This window comes from Maniola jurtina, chromosome 7, assembly GCF_905333055.1.
Source record: "Maniola jurtina chromosome 7, ilManJurt1.1, whole genome shotgun sequence".
NCBI classification, from domain to species: Eukaryota; Metazoa; Arthropoda; class Insecta; order Lepidoptera; family Nymphalidae; genus Maniola; species Maniola jurtina.
The window spans coordinates 3,929,178-3,951,257 of record NC_060035.1 but is presented as its reverse complement, the minus strand read 5'-3'; the positions used below and the strand labels follow the sequence as shown (position 1 = coordinate 3,951,257).

The 22,080-nt window shown below is 36.4% G+C and overlaps 1 protein-coding gene and 1 long non-coding RNA gene across 4 annotated transcripts in view; one reads left to right on the top strand and one right to left on the bottom strand.

The window, feature by feature from the left end:
• The window catches only part of LOC123866845 (protein qui-1), a 153,365-nt gene that overhangs the window by 6,148 nt on the left and 125,137 nt on the right, over positions 1–22,080 (top strand). The window lies entirely within an intron of this gene.
• Positions 1,194–20,121, bottom strand: LOC123866887. The gene is made up of 3 exons (XR_006796273.1): positions 20,111–20,121; positions 15,688–15,692; positions 1,194–1,378 (listed from the first exon to the last, which is right to left on the bottom strand). It is a non-coding gene; the product is annotated as an uncharacterized LOC123866887 (long non-coding RNA).

Below are 22,080 nucleotides of genomic sequence, written 5' to 3'. Positions count from 1 at the left end.
CACTTGAAAGCTTGCTCGAGAAGCATGTAATATATCTGCGTGGGAACTCGGCTTTAGTTTATCGGTGTACCTATTCATCCTTTATCAATAAATGTCACAGGCAGGCCTGACATTCTCAGGCAGACCAAATATATCTATGCTGGTTTATGTGAATTATTAGCCCACTGAAACACATGACAATATGAATCCTCAATAGCTCAACGCTTGTAGGAGCGGACTGAAATCCGAAACGTCGGCGGTTCATACCCTACGATACTATAATAATCGTTACACGATTGTCATTTGTCGTACTCACTATTCACTCCTAGCACAAGGAAGGTAAAGGGAAATGTTAGTCAGAAAATAAGACTAGCGCTTGGCTGCAATCAGACCTGATGGCAAGTGAAAACGCTAAAAGTATTGTGTGTGCTTTTAGCCTAAAAGTTCTAGATTCTGTGATGCAAGTAAATCGATTCTCTTACCTATTTCTATTTGCAGTCAGATTAAGTAGTTATAAACTTTTCTAAATTATTGTAGTCTGCAGGTGACGATATTCCGCAGTTAAACTTTGACGATGAACTAAACTTTTAATGGAATCGTGATGGAACCAGCTATAGTAGTATGACCTTGCTGCAGCTTTTCAAGACTTTTTGTTGCTTATGCCCGCGACTTCGTCTGCTTGGAATACCCAGGATTGTTTAATAGTAGGCTAGCGATGTGTCGATCATGATGATGATGATGATGAAAAGAAGGTTTATTTTCTTTACCTTACTCTTTTAAACCTATGTAGTTATGTGGGTATAACAGATTGCACCCTTTGTTGGTTATGTCACAGCTTGACAAACCCAGCGATCCAACCGTACGTGTGAATTGTTAACGCTCTACTGAACTTTTGAAGAGAATGTGTAACATATTGAATGAACTGTCACAGGGAAAATGAAGGCATTAAATTAAGATTGAGACGAGCGATGGGGAAAATGATGTCAATGATTTATTGGAAAATGAAATGATAACGGTTAGGTTCGACATACATATTATGTACTTAGTTACGCGGACATATTTCGTTCAAACTCGGATGCAAACTACTATTCAACTCGCAAGTGCGAGTAATGGCGTGTTTACATTAAGTCGGTCACCGAATACGGCGACCGTATTCGTTTAAGTTGTCGATTTACCGGAATCGGCGACCGTATTCCGCTGAACTGTGTACTCGTGTTGAAGGCATCATCATGGGGCGACATGTTGTATTACGAGAAGGAACTAACTGTGTGGGAATGGTAAAAACCATGTAAAAACGGTCTGCGGCCGAATACGGCTAACCGAAAACCCGTTTACACCAGTCGGTAACCGAATACGGGCTGCAACCGAATCGGTCAAAATGACCTAATGTAAATGAGCCCTAACTCGTATGATACGTCCAAACATTGCGAGTTGCTGCACTGGATCTACTGACCAGGCCAGCTCGCACGCTAGCTCACACTCTGAAAACCAACAGCTCAATTACGGTAGAATGACAGTTACAATGTCACGATCGCAATCACCTCTGATTGGTCGACGCTCGCTCACTATTGGCTACAATGCATAGCAACAAGAATATCATAAATTCAGCCAATCACAACAATTGCGATTGCAATAATATTTGATGCAAGTTTTCCGAAATCGACCTACAAACTTAACGAATGTATGAGACAAGTGTTTTGTATTGCTTCTCGGAAAATTTAAACAGAGATCAAGAATTTCTATATTGCTGATGTTTTCTCGGTAAAGTTCTAGTTAGTTCCATTCCAAAAATTCAATATGCACTCGTTTTTCAGGTATGATTCTCCATAACTAAGTATACAGTACACATAAAGCTTCATCTCGCAAAGGTTTTATTGTCAAGCTTAGAGGAATTGTAGGAATCTAATTAATTAATATAACTAGCTTGCAGTTGCGATTTCGTCCGCGTGGAGTACACAATTTCCAACCCCCTATTTTGCCACCTTAGCGGTTGAATTTTCAGAAATCCTTTCTTAGCGGTTACTACATCATTATAACTATCTATATATGTATTCATAATTTCAGCTCGATCCGTCCAGTAGTTTGAGCTGTGCGTTGATAGATCAGTCAGTCAGTCAGTCAGCTTTTCCTTTTATATATTTAGATATTTATATTATTCTAAGGTTTTAATGAGTAATTCGCGCGGGCATTTTCTGTTTTACAGTTTTTTCGTAGGTAGAGATAAGGCGCGTTGTAAAGCTGGTCCTTCACTCGCGAATTGCGGCGAGAACTGTCGTGAACGGCATGAAATGGAGTGAGGACCAGTTTTTCCGCTTAGGACTTTAGTATTACCATAGTTTCTGTAGAAATTCGACTGATTTAGGATGCTCAATGTGAATTAATTGTTATACGTTCTAAATCATAATCGTAATTATTATTCAACATCATTTCACATTTTTAATATCATTTTAGAAGGTGTTAGGTAATTTATGTTGAAATATTATCAAAATTTTACCATAACACCCCTCCCATATGAATAATAAAACATAGGTATAGGTAGTTTTTATAGCTATAAAATACGCTAAGTATTATTCCGCAATTTTCGAAAAAAATAATCATACAGCCCTTTTATAACCTTTTCATGAATCTAAAAATATAAAAGTTACATTGATTGGGCACAAAAAGTAAGGACTGAATTCACGGCCTGTTCACGGGCTTTTGCGATGCAATTTCATTGATTTGCAATGGAATCCCGGGTGGGCACACTTTGCCGTGATTTCGACGATATCGATTTTTTGTCCTCAAAAAAGCTTGAGTTTAACACTGCATTTTCCTGTAATGTCATTATTCCAGCATCTTGGAACCCCAGCTGCATCTATCGGTTCTTCGACCAAGAGCAAAACGAACTAAAAAAAATAAAACAAGAAAGTAATAAATGCAGAAATAATATTGCGTGGTATCCTAAGAATGATTGAGTGCTGGGGTGCGCCTTGAGTCTTGTTTATGTTATAAATGGCGAATGAAAGTGACGGCGCGCTTTCAAATAAACTGAAATTAATAGCTGACGCATCATCGGAAACACAAACAAACATGGCCGCAACGGGGAATCTGGTCACAATAATTTATTAAAAGTTAGCTAACGATTTTTCAATGTTTTTAGTTATTGTGATGGCCATTTATCTTGCGGTTGTTTGAGCTTTGCGCAAAATTCATACAACGAAATTGGTTTCATAAAAAAATGGATGTAAATATATATGTATAAAAAGCTATATTAACTCTGCTAGTTGTCTACAAGAATAATACATAATATTTCAACAGTGATCTTACTGTAACAGAACATTCTTATATAATAAAGTTTCGAAAGTAAACAATTTATTAAAGATAAACATCCGGTCACGATTTTTGGCAGATCCTTTGAAGTTTCAATCTAATAATTCCTTGCGATATAATATATGTACGCCTGTTCCTATATTTACTCATAATGGCTGTTTCACACTAATCCATTCACTGGATAGTAAGGTCTTTGTTTTTTTTTTTTTTATAAAGAATATTAGCCATATTAATCATGACTGCCATTCTCCTTTCCCCTCCAACGAAGCGTAAAGCTTGTGCTAGGAGTATAGGTACGACTATAGTGTAACGGGTGGAGTTTGAACGCGCCGCGCCGCGCCGTCGACCTTTCGAATTGCAGTCCGCTCCTTTAACCATTGATGAGGCTTTGAGCTTTTCGGCTAAAATTAGCAGAAAGAAAAACAAAAGTTTTTTGACTAGATAATTCAAAGCTTATATAATCCAGACGTTCAGATTTCCTCACGATGTTTTCCTTCACTGTTAAAGTGCCTAAGTAATATTTTGACTCATATTCTCACTGCAGTAAATACCGCGAGTTTGTACCAAATAGCACTAAGCATGTGAATGTTTGTCAGGTCGGCGTATGTGACGTATCTCATAAAGCCATAACTTGTTTTGTTGAATTTAAGTTTGCACTGCAGAGTATCGGATAAATTCTATGTCAGATTTCAAGATTTGTTAAATGTCAATGACAACGCAAACGCAGTTTGATACATTTACAGAAAACAGAGTTTTCAACATGTTTTTATGTAAATGTTTCGTCAGTGCCAACCAAGTTTTATGTTTCTTGATGCAAACTGCAAACTCACGGTTACATTATTATCTATGTTATAATATGCGAATGTTCTTGACTTTGATTATGTTAATAGCCATGTTAAATATGTAAACCACGACTCATAGTATACAACAACATTTTATTTTGATATCGGCGATTTGTCATCGGTACCTATATATTTTTTTTTATATCCTCTCAGGATGTATCACGCGGTGCATTTTGAGATGTTTCAACGTATAGTACGCGTCAGGTCGAGATGGCAATCGGGTTATGAGGCAGGAGGACCCGCACGTCACTCGCGCTATCCGCGATATTCGTGGGTCAACGCGAGCTCTATTAGACTACTGGCCCATGCCCAAAAAATTTATGGGTCATATGAACCACCAGGTGACGTATAATAGGACTATGCTCTTATATCGTCCTATATACGTCACCTGCAGGGCTATTATGTATCTTTGAAAGTTTTCGTTAGACATTGAGTCCAGTTAGAAATCCATGAAATTTAGGTCACGTGTTTTTCTATTCTGTATCGAATGCGTGGCTAACTAATAACGAGTATCTAACACTTGGCAGTTGGCCAACATTAACATAGTAGCGTATTTTATCGACTTTATATGGCCAAATTAAATATCTCTGCCTGACAGGTAGCGTAGTAGAAATGTAAGACTTTTTGAATTGTACGACTTCGACTAGTTTTTAATTATTATCTATGGACATTTGACATTGACATTACATCAGTTTGAACTTTGACTTGAATTTAAACGGTTTTGTGTTTTGCATAGATTAGTGTTTTGTAGTACCTAACTTTGAATTATGACTATAGAATGATAGAATTACAGTATTCTTGAGTGCTTTTATTGTGTACCTACCTAATTATTCCTTCAGCACACAATTTGAACGAAATCATGAAGCATATTTTGTCTATTTAGATGTCTCCAAGAAGAAAAGTCTCTGTGCGCCAATTCGAACTCTTGGTCGAGTTTGCAAAGACCCATCGCGATATTGCGATGGGTCATTTCATTGGATCAAACATGGTTGGGACATCGTATTGAAGATAGATATCCCCATTGGGCGCTGATATGTACCCGTGGCATAAAAATGCAGAGCTGCTAGGATCTGCAATAAATATAAAATCCAATTTTTGTGTTAAATTAATCTCAATATTTTCTTCCTCAATATAAATATCAGAATTTTATTTTTATTTGTTATTTTATTTTGTACCAGAAAGTTGTAACAATTTAAGAGACAAAGAAAGTAAAAGTGGACAGGGAAGCACTCTATAAGAGATCTCTACCAGTGACCCTTGGCAGTGCGAGAGGTTGTAAAGGGAGTAGAATAGGTACAAAGATAGGAAATAGGTACTTTAGTTCGCATTGAACTTAAGGTAAGTCTCATGTAGGTAACATGAGACTTACATTAAGTTCAATGCGAACAGCTGTCCTTCGTCGAGCGGCTTGGAGGTGAGGCCCGAGTTCCTCTAACACCTGCTGGTAGCCAGCCTTGCTCAAACGAAAGTTCGCAATGAACTCTGTTTCTGGCAGCTCCATTGGGTTATACATATCGCGCAGCCTGCGCCTGTGGACCCGTAGCGCCTTTTGTTGGCGCTGCTCTTCAGCATGCCCCATCAATACGGCACGAGCCATATTTTTTTTAAATTATTATCTACAACATTAACATAACCACAAAATATAGTACCTACTTGCTTACAAAATAACAATAATTTAACTCCGACGAACCAACCTTACTTTATACTAGCTGATGCCCGCAGCTTCGCCCGCGTGGATTGGTCAGATCCCCTGCAGCATCAGGATTGAGGAGTTGGACTCCAAAGTTTCTCTATCGATTAAAAAAGAAATGACGCAAATCGGTTCAGAAATCTCGGAGATTTCGGTGTACAAAGGTAGAAAAACACAACTCCCTTTTAGAAAGTCGGTTAAAAAAAGTAGCCTATGTTACACCCTGGTCAATCCTCTACTTGTCAGTGAAAATCCCGTCAAAATCGGTTCAGCCGTTCCAAAGATAAGCCTTTTCAAACAGACAGACAGACAGACAGACAGACAGACAAAAATTTTAAAAACGTGTGATTCAGTTATAGTATCGTTCAAATAACCATATGACCTTAATATGGCGGTAGTTATTTCGAAATTACAGACAGACACTCCAATTTTATTTATTAGTATAGATTACTTAGGTACCTTTTTACAACTAATAGGTAAGTACCTAGGTACTAGGTATCAATTTTTTATTATAATATATTTTTCTGAAAAACCGAGCGGAATTCAGCCGATTTGTAATTAATAAAAATCCTTCGAAATTAAAACATCTCTACATTCGTTGAGATTGCTAAAAAATTATTACCTCTATAAAACGGACGGATTATAGTGGCGAGTCGCAAAACACTGGTCCCGACTAGTTGTTAAAACGATCGTAGCCACCTAATAAAGTTTCTAATTACAAACTGTCATTTTTGCTTAGTGAATAGAGTTTTAAAAACTATCGATACGAAAACATACGTGAAAAAGCATTTCCGGTTTCTATTCCATCCCATTAATGGCTATGATCGAGAGTCATTGTCTATGACGTCATCTTGGTTAAAAACTGACGTTAGCGAATAGAAAATTTGAGTTTGACATTTAATTATTAGAAATTTTCACGAAATTAGTGTGCCACTGAGATACAGCATAACCCTGCTGGTGGTTCATATGACCCATAATTTTTTTGGGCATGGGCCAGTAGTCTATATGAGGATGTGCGGGGCGTCCACACCACGATTGCTATCACGACCTGTTGCGTACTATACATACCTACCTATCTATATAAATACCCATGATTTATCTACCTTTAACTTATTACTTATAGATGTGGCTGTTCAAGCCTTTTAAAAAGATTGCAATTTTAATGAATATTGATGCTATTTTAGGGGGAGGTTCATTGTATTGTTTATTATTCATTATTGATATACATAATTAAAAGTGCATTCTCAAATCTCATACGAATAAAAATATCGGATATTTTTTTCTCAAAACTAACAAATGTTGTAGTCATAGGCTTTGTGTTAAATTATAGTCATAGCTAGGTAGGTACTCGTATATGTGTAAAAAGATCGATGTCAATGTAATGTATCAGGCAGGTATATTGTTTCAATTTGGCTACGCATACTAAATGAGTTTATCAGTAAGTACTAAGTAGGTAGTAAATAGGTTATAAATTATTTATTAAATCGGCGTACATAGCATTGTAAGTAGGCGTCGATATTTAGAACTTAGTAAATTTTGGGTGCCCAGATAGGTAGGTATTTGGCGCGTTTCCGTGTTACATAATTATGTTATCGTGATAAGTAAGTAACTTGGTGGTATTTCCACGTATGGGTTTCAAAGTTTTTAATATTTAAGTATAATAAAATTTTCTAAAAAGGGCACATAATATTTATACGTCTTTTTTAATCGTCAAATAACTTTTATCTGAAGAATAAATTTGAAAAAAAAATATATTTTTGTATAGGAAATCTGTCAAAACGTCAAATTTATTCCACAGATAAAAGTTATTTAACGATTGAAAATCCGGTATCGATCGTTTAAGTGCTTGTTAAGTTATAAATTGTCATATTGTACTAGGTAGATACCTCCCAAATCCCAATATCTTTAAAATATACAATAAAAAATAAGTAGGTATCTACAAATACATAATAAGTAAAATAAGACATACCTACCTAGAGCCTACCAATATATTTAAACGTAGCTTAGGTAATAATATAATATTACGTTTAATTATATTTGAATGCTTCAGTTTTCTTTTAAATAATCCTCAGCACTGGAAGAGATCGCTATTTTAACGATACGCCTGCCAGCAGTTGTATCTATTATTTTTCGAAAATAGTATGTGCAACCCTACGTTCCACCTACATTCAATGTTGCGTTTAACAAAGAAGCCGCCACTATAGGTCAACGGTCAACAGCTAAAGATTGGTTAAATCCGAAAGGCCAAAGGTTCAAACCCTGCGCGTTGCACTGAAATAATTAATTTATTGTCCTAAGTCTAATTCTAGTTACAGAGAAAAGGCGCAAGAAAGGGGTCCATGTTGACATGACTATTATTATTACAGTATTATGCTTACAGGCGTGATTGAATGAAAAACCATGATTTTGACTTTGACTTTGAATAGCGGGGAACGTTCCTCATACCCGTTTAAATATTTTGACTGTAGAATTTTTATCGTTGGTACAAAATACAATACACCGAAAAACTGAACTCATATTTGCTTTTAAGATTAAATGCATTTGCTTTCGCTCGAAAACTGTAAAAGGCTTTTCATTGTTATATGGACCAGTTCCACAAAGCTTTAAAGTAAATCCAATAGATAAAACTCATATAAAAAATTTACTACTATATTTACGTACTGGCTTTATTTAAGTTTGGTTATTTTCTTAATAGGCACAGTAATATTATATTCGCATAACTATCGTCGTTACGGAGCTAGGTGTAGTCCGTTTTTAGGGTTGCGTACCTCAAAAGAAAAAACGGAACCCTTATAGGATCACTTTGTTGTCTGTCTGTCTGTCTGTCCGTCCGTCCGTCCTTCCGTTCGTCCGTCGTGTCTATCAAGAAACCTATAGGGTAAGCCCGTTGACCTAGAATCATGAAATTTGGCAGGTAGGTAGGTCGTATAGCACAAGTAAAGGAATAAATCCGAAAACCGTGAATTTGTGGTTACATCATTTAAGAAAAAAAAAATTGTTTCAATTTTCAAAGATAACTTTACCAAGTTGGGTATCATATGAAAGGGCTTTTACATTCTTAAACAGATTTTTATTTATTTTTATGTATAATACTTTTTGAGTTATCGTACAAAATGTTAGAAAAAATACCCGAGTACGGAACCCTCAGTGCGCGAGTCTAACTCGCACTTGGCCGGTTTTTCCTTATCTTGAAGAAAAAAAGGAAACAAGTAGCTTTTCGCTGAAATGCGGAGACGCACTATAAGTGGCGCTGCGATGAAATCCTAATACGAAAGTTATTAATTCATCTTTTAAGCAAACATTTACGCAATTATCATTACTTTTAAAAGTTAATATAACGGTACTTTGGATAATTTGGTCCCCGGATCTATAAGAACCTAGGTCTTGCCATTTCATTAACTAACTCACAGATGCACAACGACACTGACATGGATTTACACTTGTATCTCTGCACAACAAAAAACGCATTGCTATATTGAATTTTTTTCAAAAAAAATATAGCCAATGTTAATCGGGATGATGCCTTGATTCTAACGATAGCGCACATTATATCGAAACTGTTTAGGTATTTAGTTATGGTGGAAGAAAAAACTCTCATAGATGCATGCATGAACCCTGAAAACATTACACTCCTTTTTCTGGACAGTCGTATAAAAAGTTGGCTGCCAACCTAGTTGTATATTGGTTTATCTGTTAAAATTGCTATAAAGACGGGAACTAATCTTATCTACGAGGGCTGACTCGCACTGAATGGAATCTTATTATATTCGTTACATAATTTGCATTTGAATGATCCCCAGTATGTGCTTGTACGACTGTTAATGAATAGATAATTTGTTATGTACGCTGTTGAACGTAGACTGTGAGAAAAGCTGAATATTATTTATAATATTATTATAGTAGGTAATATTGTATCTTTAAGAGGGCTCTCTCCGTCACTCGTTTCATACAATCGTAGTTCCAATTTCATTTGAATATTAGGCAACCAAAGTCCATGAAATTTTGCAGACATATTCTAGAAACTAATATCTATGTCTGTGGTTTTCCAGATTTCTGTTAAAATATTCGGTTTCAAAGTTACGCGGTCTTAAAAATTTACATACAAATCTTTGAGCCCCTGTAATTTTAAAACTACATATTTTTAGAAAAATCTAAAACACCACAGACACAGATATTAGTTTCTAGAATATGTCTGCAAAATTTAATGGACTTTGGTTGCTTACTATTCAAATGAAATTGGAACTACGATTGTATGAAGCGAGTGACGGAGAGAGCCCTGTTAACTATCAACGCACAGCTCAAACTACTGGACGGATTGGGCTGTTTGGCATGCAGATAGCTATTATGACGTAGACATCCTCTAATTATGGATTTTTGAAAATTCAATCCCCAAAGCGGTAAAACAGGGGTTTGAAATATGTGTAGTCCACGCGGCCGAGATCACGGGCATAAGCTAGTGTAGGATAAAATGCGAATAACACTGTAAGTAGGTACTTACCTATATTTTTAGGTGTATCCAAAAACTCCAAGTGGGGCGTAGTAAATAAATGATGAGGTAGCTCGGGGCATCACATCAATTATGTACGGGGTTCAGGAATAGGGAGCGCTTTATTTCGGTCGCGTTTCGTAATTAACATAGGATTAACCCGCCATTGTGTCGGTTGCGGTGGTCCTACGTGTAATTGAAACGTTAAAGGCTAACCCTAATCAACCGATAGTCATTGGCTCCAGCGCTGCAGGAGAACATTGGTATCTCACGCTCGAATTCATAAACATTAGGTTTAAAAAAAAAAAAAAGAATATTAGCCATGCTAATCATGACTATTACTCCCCTTTACCTCCAATTAAGCATAAAGCTTGTGTCAGGAGTGGGTACGACAATAGTGCAACGGGTGGGGTTTGAACCGCCGACCTTTCGGAATTCAGTCCGCTCCTCAATCGTTGAGCTATCGAGGCTCTATTTCTCTATTTGGATGTCTCAAGCTGGGTGGGTACTTTTAATTTAATCCAAACTAATACTAATATTATAAAATAGCTGACGCCCGTAACTTCGTCTGCGTGGATTTAGGTTTTTCAAAATCTCGTGGAAACTCTTTGATTTTCCAGGTCAAAAGTAGCCTTTGTGTTTATCTATCTCCATTTTCAATTTCAAATCCGTTCAACTATCCGGCCGTTCAATCCGTCTAATAGTTTTTGCGTGAAGGAGTAACAAACATACACACACACAATTATTAAAAATATAAATCCACGCGGACGAAGTTACAGCCATGATCTAGTTTATGTAATAACGAGGTTCTAATCCGTAAGAACGTACAAGATTAAAAGTAGGAAAAATTATTTAAGTAACTAAAAACTTTTAAAAATTACTGTCCACACTTAATACATCAACAACAATTATTTTTGGTTGATTCAACATGCTCATTGCTCAACCTCAACCATAATGGTTTGAGTACCTACCATGTGAATACAAGAACTAGTACGTTTCTCTATAGGTAATCCCCTAAAGAATAAACGAAATAAACAACTGCGAAAACGTAACTTGCGTCACGCAATTCTACCTTTAGGTAGTCACGAGCTTTTAGACAAAGGGTGGAATTGTTTTTTGAGGAAAACCCTTGAAAATCCACAAAGGAATAAGTAGAGGAAATAATTATCCTTTTTTTCCAGAAACGTGAATGCCTTCTTTCATGTAAGCACTTGTAAATGGGGTTCCAATATTTTCTTACTATACTCGTACCTACATGATGTGTTAGAAAGATTTTCTTTTTGTGTATAAAGCTTAACAGGGCTCACTCCGTCACTCGTTTCATACAATCGTAGTTCCAATTTCATTTGAATATTAAGCAACCAAAGTCCATGAAATTTTGCAGACATATTCTAGAAACGAATATCTGTGTCTGTGGTGTTTTAGATTTTTCTAAAAATATGTAGTTTTAAAATTACAGGGGCTCAAAAATTTGTATGAAAATTTTTAAGACCGCGTAACTTTGAAACCGAATATTTTAACAGAAATCTGGAAAACCACAGACATAGATATTAGTCTCTAGAATATGTCTGCAAAATTTCATGGACTTTGGTTGCTTAATATTCAAATGAAATTGGAACTACGATTGTATGAAACGAGTGACGGAGTGAGCCCTCTTAAAACACAAACAACGAACGAAGAAAAGGTCTTACGTTTCTTGTAAAAGCTGTAGTACATTATAAATTAAGATATTGGCATTATCTAATTAACGAGGCTATTATTTATTTATTAGCTTAATTTATTAAATAACTAGCTGATGCCCGCGACTTCGTTCCTGTGGATATAGGTTCTTAAAAATCCCGTGGGAACTCATTGATTGTCCGGGATAAAAAGTAGCGTATGTGATAATACAGGGTATAGTCTATCTCCATTCCAAACAGCCAAATCCGTCCAGTAGTTTTTGTGTGAAAGAGTAACAAACATACATCCACCTACCTACATACAAACCTTCACGTTTATAATATTAATAGTATGAAGCGCGAGTAAAGCCGCTCCGTTAGCCACATGAGTAGATGTGCCTTAGCCTTAGGTGCCGGGTGACTCTAATGAGTCTCTCTTTAAGACCTTCTATAAGACTCTACGCATCTGACGCGGGTAGCTCGGAAGTGGTGCCAAACATTTTCATAGCGTTTAGAATTTTACCCGTAACAACAAAAAACCGCGCTTCGTGTTTGTCCAGGCCTTTATTTGGTCAGTCATAAATGCTCAGCTCAAATAGCTAATACCAGCTGACTGTAAAATTCAGTTCAGTTTTATGACAATGGCATGTTGATGCTAACGTCACAAATTGGAAACTAAACACTACCTAGTAAATACGGTTGATTATATTATTATTAGACTTGCAACGAATATTCGGTTACTATTCGGTATTCGGCCTATTCGGCTGGTTTTATTATATTCGGCCGAATACCGAATATCTACATATTATTCGGCCGAATACCGAATATTTAAATAATATATTTTGTCATAGAGAAATAATTGGTAAAATGAAAAATTAAAATCGATTGATTACGTATATAATCATATTTTCATTTCTGTTATAATCATTTAAGTAGTCATTGGTGCATAACACAGGTACATAATCATCTTCTGAATTGGAAAAATGGAGGATTCTATGTATTTGAATAATTATTGTGGTAATCAAAATTTAGAAGGGTAAGGTTCTCATTTCTTTTATAATCATTTATTAAGTAACAGGTACATAATTTAATCCAATTTAATAAAAAAATCCAGCCGAATACTTTTGCCGAATATTCGGCTATTCGGTCAGGGGCCTCGCCGAATATTCGGTATTCGGTATACTGCCGAATATACTATTCGTTGCAAGTCTAATTATTATTGAAACCGTTTTACTACCTAATGAACTTTTCACCCCGTTTAAAATTTTAAGCAGCACACGGATCGATTTTCGATCGGAGAACTTTTAACATTAATTTATTACAACCATTTCAAGGTTCCTATTGAGTAATAATATATGCCACAAATAGTACATATAGTACATTCCCTGGAGTACCTAATTATTATCTGTCTTCGATGTACTTTAGTACTTACTTAAAACCTCTATAGGTCAGTTGCATTAATATGATATTTCTGAAAATACAATTTTTCAGGCTAACAATTTCAATATTTCTGATAAGTCATCAGATTTGTCTGTCTGTAAGGCAAATAATTACTGATCAAGACGAAATCAATGAGCCCCGACACTACATCTACTGTAAGTTTTCAAAGTGCAGTAGTTCGCATGGCTATTCTGGTTGCAGTATCAGTACCTTATTCTTGCAGTGTGATTGAAAGTACCTAGTATAGCAATTTTCGAGTTAATTAGACAACTGTAAGTAATACTTATAGTTGTCTAATTCCTCCTCCAGCCCGCTGGACCGATGACCTGAAGAAGGTGGTGGGGAGCGGGTGGATGGGGAAGGCGGAGGACCGTGTTTGGTGGCGCGCTCTTGGAAAGAAAGGCCTATGTCCATCAGTGGACGCATACAGGCTGATGGATGGATGGATGGAAGTAATACTTATAAAATATCAAAAATGTAACTGAGATTCCTACACTGGCTGAGAAATGATCTGAAAATCCTTAAATAGCAGAACAGATTTTCATGAAACATAGCTTAAAACTAACAGTCTTCGTAGCGCTCAAACGTATGGACCGAATTGAATGCGAATTTTCTGTTCAAAAGCCTGTTTAATCAAGATAGTTTTAAGCTATCCAGTCAATCTTTCAATCCCATTCTTTTTGCGTAAGGGTTAAAATAAATAATCAATAATAAAAATTATGAATAAACATTGGGAAATAAAGGTAAACATTAAAAGTTTACCCAGTCCCCACAATGTTGGCAGAGCCACGTTTCGTCATAGGCTGGTTGAAATATTATCCAAACAAGCAATAAATGATAATAACAATGTGGAAAAGCGTACCGTGAAATATGAAATACGAGTTCTTTATGAATTGACAATTTTTATTTTGTAAAATGTTTTGAATTTTAAACATCGTGTAATTTTCATGTTTTTCTGTTTATTTTATTATTTGTTGGAATTTCTCTTTTGGTATACAATAAAGGATATTTAATTCGTCATGTACTTTTCAAAGCTTAACTGAAAAGTGTGAATATTTTGCGAACCCTTCTTTAGATCTACCTACGTGAAATATACCTATATAACATTTTAAACATCGATTAACTGTAAACCGTTGAAGGAAAACATTGAAACAACCTGCACGTCTGAGAGTTCTGCGTAATGTTCTCAAAGGTGTGTCAAGTCTGCCATTCTTTTACCGTAACATTTCCAATTACGTCTTAACTATGACAGCGCTAAAACAAAGTTTCCAACCTGAAACGTCAGGCAGATGTTTCCGAATTGATAAACAATTAGGGCGCTGTTAACGGAGGCCGAACCGATTCATCAGTTTTAGACTTATAATTAGTTGGGGCCGATAAATGCTTTAGCGGTTTTTCTCAAAGTTACAAACAAATTCCTTAGTCCCCCGGCCGCCCTTTCACGCCTAATTGGATATTTTGTTGACCTTAATATTTTAATGGTCGCGCAACAAAATCCAGGCGACTTTACTTAACGAGTTTACTTTTTGTGGATCGCTGCGTTATGCAATTACTTGAGGGTAGTCCCTTAAGTAATTTGTAGTAAAAAAAAAGTTTGGGTTTTGTAGTCAAAAGGATTTGACTCGCCGCTCGCTCCAGCAATACACGGGACTGCAATCCATACCATACCATGAATGTGAATTCATAATATTAGTATGCGTTTCTGACGAAATCAGCTGAATATAATAGCTGGACGTAGGTTTCTTGTGGTGATTTCCATACATACTTAACAGGGCTCTCTCCGTCACTCGTTTCCACTCGTTTCATACAATCGTAGTTCCAATTTCATTTGAATATTAGGCAACCAAAGTTCATGAAATTTTGCAGACATATTTTAGAAACTAATATCTGTGTCTGTGGTGTTTTAGATTTTTCTAAAAATATGTAGTTTTAAAATTACAGGGGCTCAAAGATTTGTATGAAAATTTTTAAGACCGCGTAACTATGAAACCGAATATTTTAACAGAAATCTGGAAAACCACAGACATAGATATTAGTTTCTAGAATATGTCTGCAAAATTTCATGGACTTTGGTTGCTTAATATTCAAATGAAACTGGAACTACGATTGTATGAAACGAGTGGAAACGAGTAACGGAGAGAGCCCTCTTAACAGTCACTGCCAATAGCCAACAGTGTCTAGCATGGCAGTTCCTTGTGATCCGTCCACATAATGGGGATCTCCAAAAAAGCGCCATTCTATACCCTGGGGCCTCAAGATCTATCGGTCCTAACCCATTGCCACATCAGCTTTGCGACTTGCCTTTTATTATTCACCTTCTCTTTATTTCGTATTTGTTAATTTGGTCACTTAGAGCTAGAGATACATTCTCTTATCGCTCGCTGACTAACTCTGAGATTTTTTATCAGGCCTCTAATAGCAGCCATGTTTTAAAATAATCATTGGCAAGACGTACTATTCGGGAACCTTTATCTTCAGGCTTTGAAAACATGATGAGCAAATCTAACTGGACAAAAATCAATATTTGATATCATTTGTCGCTTAGTTTTGAATCGACTTAAAAGATCAAAGGCTTATAGATTACAAATTTTATCGGTTGTATAAATTAAGCTAATACATAAATCTCAAATGATTTTCCAGATATTTTATGCTGAAATGTCGCAGAAAACGACCTAGGCTGAACCGAATATCCAGTTAGGCGTGTAAGGACGGTTGGGTAAATTTGGAATGTTAAATCTTGGGGTCGATATAGGTGTGATATTAATAAATAGGACCTAGGTAATGTCAAAAGTGTTGAGCGTGGTATTTAACCAAGCTATCACCGCTAGTAACTAGGTATTTCTAATAAGAAGTGGGTTAACATATCAAAACTATTGCAATCCAGTGACAGTATCTGGAATTGGATTTCTTTTACTGAAGTAAAGGGTTAAAATGGTATAAATAGTTTAGCAAACGACGACGTCTCTATTCCATTTCAGTTCCGCAGTTCAGGAATAAACTTATTGAAGTGGAATAATGTGAATATGAGAATCAAGAATCCAATGAATCCAAATTAAAATGTTAGTTTAATCTGCAATTTTATCAAATGCATAATTTCGGTGAATTCCTCGTTGAATTCACCAAATTTGACTGAGAGGGATGTTTTTAAATTGGCTATCAGTTTCCATTCATTGAATTTCGATTCAAAACTTCAAAAGATGCAATTCAGAAACCCGATCTGCATGACTGCACCGCACCGCGGCTGCTTTAGACCGAAATAAACTGAAGGAATTTTTAAGAAGCTATGTTTCAACTTGACCGAAAATTGAAAGATAGCTCAGAGACTCCGTGGGCGATGGAAACGAGTAGTTTCGTAGGAGAACCAAAGTATCCGACATAGCCCTACGGATTACAACGCCGAAGTGGCAATTGGCAAGGCACGTTAGTTCGAAAATCCGTTAGACATTGGGGGTCCCAAGGTGCTGGAATGGCGCTCTCGCTCTGAAGAGTGCAGCGTTGGAAGATCCCCCACTAGGTGGATTGACAATTAACGTGTCGCAGGGAGCCGCTGGATTCAGGCAAGACTGTGGCGTGAAGAAATCCCTACAAGGGACCCATGCCCAGCAGTGGACGTCTATGGGTCAATAGTGATGACGTGTATCATCACACTTCACACTAATATTATAAAGGAGAAAGTTTGTGTGTGTGTGTGTGTGTGTGTGTGTGTGTGTGTGTGTGTGTGTGTGTGTTTGTTACTCCTTCACGCAAAAATTACTGGACGGATTGGGCTGAAATTTAGAATGGATATAGATTATACCCTGGATTAGCTAGGCTATTACATAGGCTACTTTTATCCCGGAAAATCAAAGAGTTCCCACGGGAATTTTAAAAAACCTACATGCGAACGAAGTCGCGGGCATCCTCTAGTTGGTTAGTAATGATAATGATGAAAATTGATAATAGTACTTAGGTAACTTTTTACGTAATACTGCTATTTATTCTGTGATGTTAGTACGATGATAATAAGTGCTAACAAGCTCCTAGCTTAAGCCCCTGAGTACCTAATTCTACCTAAGTCACGTTCTAACAAAGATGCAGAACAAATACGCCTTTTACGCAACAACGCTTAAAGTGGGTAATATTTGAATACCTGCGAGATAAGGCCTTCGAGAAATGTAATATTTGTTCAGTGATAAAAGAAACTAAGCGTGAATTTCTCACGTGTTACACGGAGCGAGGATTTTATTATTAAATTCTAGTTAATAATAATCCTTTAGAATCCATGTAAGTACCTATTTATTTGACAATTAATAAAAATATATCATAAATCGATATATGTAAAGATCAATAAATCTTTTCAATAAACAGACGAACTAGATGACACTTTCTCTATAATATCGCGTATACGTTATAATATACCGCAGAAAATCCGAAGGCAAAGGGCTTATATACCTACGTAGTTAATAAATCTATATGTATAAATAATGTGACGAGAAAAAAGGTAATGGACTAAAAGCCCATGAGGGCCACACCTTATTTTATAAAGTCCAATTTTTCATATTTGTTTTCTTCGGAACAGAAATCACGTCATGCATTGCCAGACTGCCCTTAGACTTAAACAATTTATTAAACTCTAAGGAGGTCTGACAGGGCTTGTGTGGAAATCTAGTTAGAACAGACTATGCGTGTAGAAAAGAAGGAAAAATAGGAAGCAGTTTGATAAAATGAGACCTAACCTCGTTTATTTTGACCGTGGTAGGTACGGTGATCTTATTAATCCTGCTCTCTGGACCGCGACCTGAGTGCTCTTGTAGTTGTTGAGTGCCGGTTCTTGTTAGAATCCCAGACGAAACTAAATATATAGACAGAGCTCGCGCGAACACAAAGGTACTTATTATGTTCTTAAGATGGACTTTTGAGGTGAGCATCAAAGATGCCGCGGCAACATGGAAATGTATGAAACGTCATTCAAGTGCAGCGACAGTAAGCGCGTTAGTGTCATTACGCTCAAATAACGTTCCCTACGATTGCATAGTATACCTATTAAATCTGCTGCTTTCGACGACAGACGCTCAACTTGGAAGTCTACCTAAGGAATCGCTCCACACCCAATTCAACGTAGACTGAGAGGTGCTATCAATTTCTCTTCAGTGAATTCGATTTACTTGAAAAGATGCATTTCAGCAAACCGATCTGCATGACTGCTCAAATAGCGGTTTCTTGAATAGAATGAAATAAACTGAAAGAATTTTTAGAAGTTTGGTTTCAACTTGACTGAAAATTGAAGCTGCCAAATGTGAATAGACTTATAGCTCGTTCATACAGGTAACCCGGTGTGTTAGGGGTTTACGCGCGTTACTACGCACGTGTCACGTGTACGCAATTATTGTGAATTGGCCTTTAATCTGAGACCCACTGTAAACGCGTAGTATATACTACTTTTTAATTGAATGATTTACTTACTACAATAATTAATTTGAACTCATGGAATATGAATGGAAATATCATTTAGTAGACTGGTCACTCAATTAATCCTTCTTTCATTGAATTCTGCAATTAACAAACATTTGACGCGATGATTTGGGTCGTGGTACATATTAAGCACCGCTACCACGTTCTTAGATGCCCGTAACTAAACTTACTTCGCGTGAATTTAGGCTTTTTAAAAAACCCGTGGGAACTCATTAATTTTCCGGAATAAAAAGTTGCCTATATCACTCTTCAGATATTTAACGACATATATTCATGCAAAAATTCACATCGGTCCAATACTCTATTGTAGTGCAATTAAAAGACAAAGCAACAAACGTCCCGTCGACGTCACCGATATTACGTTAACGCCTGAGTACTTTATCTCATATCTTCCTGCAATTCCCTTCTTGTTACCTACCTACTGACTTCCTTCATTTAGCTTATAATTCTGACTTCGTCTGCCTAAACTAAAAACGAACATCGAAATACGGCAAATATTGGCTCCGCTGGCCAGTGATAAACAGGAACAACGTCCCTGTACTTATTCCATATTCATTTCAAAATAATCTGTCTCTATGGTCAAGCCTGCCAACCAGTTAGCTGGCTTGCTGAAATACTGAAACCCTACGTATTTTTCATCCAGTAAATCATTTAAAAAGAAAGCTATATATAGCATTCGTTTGTTTCAACTTAAAAAAAAAAAAAATGGTTGTCTGTAAAGTCGGTTTACTGACGATAGTTGAACGTGACAACAAAGGCCGATTGTGCTTCTTTGTCGCTCGTTCCGCGCTCTCGCTTGGGTAACGCCGCATGAGTCATGTTTTTTCGTGCGTGCAGCCGGCTCTATCGAATTATAAGACGTTGTCACGTCAAAAAAAAACTTTTAACAATTATTATAGGTCCAGCCCAGCCAGGCTTCGAATCAATCAGGCCTCCAAATCTTAAAAGTCCCAAATAATGCTCAGTTCAGTACAAAAGACATTGTTAGAGGAGGTTTTAAAAATTAAAGATTGTAAAATTGTAGTTAAGTATATTGTAATTACATTATTATTTTACGTTCGGTTCATATCTAAGCATAAAATATTACTAAAAACAGCAGCGTGGATGGTAGGAAATAAGCAACGATATCTATCTACTCTGTATAAACTTTCTGTAGTTTAAGGAAATCAAAACCGAATGGAAATCTTTAACAACTCCAACTATAACGTTCCTTGGTATGGCTAATCATGTTATTAACGCCGCCTGAGCGCGAAACTCGGCTTTGTGTCGGCGTGTCTTGAAATGTGCTTTTGTATTCACCTGGTGTATCTCACTCATCTGTGTATAAGCCTATTTCGCTTGTGGCTACACACAAAATTAATGAACGGTTAAAGCCATCTACATCCTTCGTTCTGTGGTACATATATTCTGAATTCTCAGTGGTTTCGTTTTATATTGACTCAAACAACGAATGTAGTTAAGCTTCTTATAGAAGAAGTAAGTATGACAATAGTACGAGGACAATGTGTAAGAACCTACCTACGTTTTGAATCACCCTTTAAATGTCAGTCCGTTTTACGTAGACGTAAACGTAGACACAAAATCACTTAATCTCAAATCCAAAGGTACCAACGAGTAAGGATAAGTATAGGATGATGGAGGTAGGAGTACGCTGTAGAGACTCCACAATGTAAATCCATCGAGTAGGTATTATAATATGCTTATTTAAGTCACTGGGATTCGCAGGACTCCTAGGACAAGTCTTATTGAATCCTTTGGTATATATCAAGATAATGGGTAAAAGAATCTGATGGTGCAAGAGGGTAGCCATGTTATTTTCTTAATTTCTAACTTTTTCATATGCAACATGTATGCAACCCATACAAGCATGTTTTTGGTTGTAGCTATGTACTTATAGATTTGACTTTAATTATACATGGTGTAGGTACCTACTAATCGTAAACCGAATATTTGAAAAGGACAACCGCTTTCTTCTCGGTAGACGAGTATAAATTAAAAATTTATAACACCCCCGACACGTGAAGGTTACAGTAACTAGAAAAGAGCTGATAACTTTCAAACGGCTGAACCGATTTTCTTGGATTATAGCTAAGAACATCTCGATAAAGCCACCTTGATCAGATCAAACAAAAAAAACTAAATTAAAATCAGTTCATTAGTTTAGGAGCTACGATGCCACAGACAGATGCACAGATACACACGTCAAACTTATAACACCCCTCTTTTTGGGTCGGGGGTTAAATAGGCATTCCGATGCAGTTGTAGATGTTAGTTATTTGATTAAAAATCTTTCGAATTCTATTCCTATTTATTTCGTTTATTTGAATGTAGATTTATCTTTACTCATTCAACATGAACTGCATTCGTAGCAACAGCAATTAAAACCTAGCAAAAATAATCAAATTGAGCTGGCTCAAGCCCAAAATAACGTTACATAATAATAATGTGTTCGCTTCTTTTATAAACCCCTATGTTTTAAAGTCTCATTAAAAAGTGAATAGGTACGCGTTGGAGAACTGTAAATACGGGTGAAAAGAAAAGTGTAGTAAAGATAAAAATACTTGTAAATGAGAAAAAGAAAAGTCTTTTACCGCTTCGAATACTTGTATAAAAGTACTTTTACGGTTTCTTTTGTCTTTGAACTATTACTCGTCCAAAAGCTGTTGAGCACGGTTTTGTGAGATTAAAACTGTTATGTGTCTTTGAGAAAAAGAATAACATTTTATATTAGTAGGTATACTTAATAGCATAATCCATATCCATACTAATGTTATAATAATTGTGAGTGTGTCTATCTGTCTGCTAGCTTTTCGGCTCATCAGTTTAGCTGATTTTGACAAATAGGCTACTTTTTGTCCCGGAAAATCAAAGAGTGTCACCGCGGGATTCATTCAAATCTTAAATTAACGTGAAGAAGTTCCGGATATCGTGAACACTTGCTACAGGTACAGCTGATACAGCTTACATTCTGAAGACGAGCATAGACTTTTTATCCCGGAAAATCTAATCCCGAAAAAGCGGGATATTCCCATTGTTGCGGGCATCATTTAGTACTAGTATACCTAGTTATAGACGCAATAGAGTAATTAGGTACGTATTTTCAGTCAGTTGCTAATTGCTAATTTAAAATATCGATTGACACCAAAGGCGAGTCTGAAAATAAACAACGATACCTACTTACATATTTTATGTACTTTAGCTTATTTTATTCTACTTATATTATAT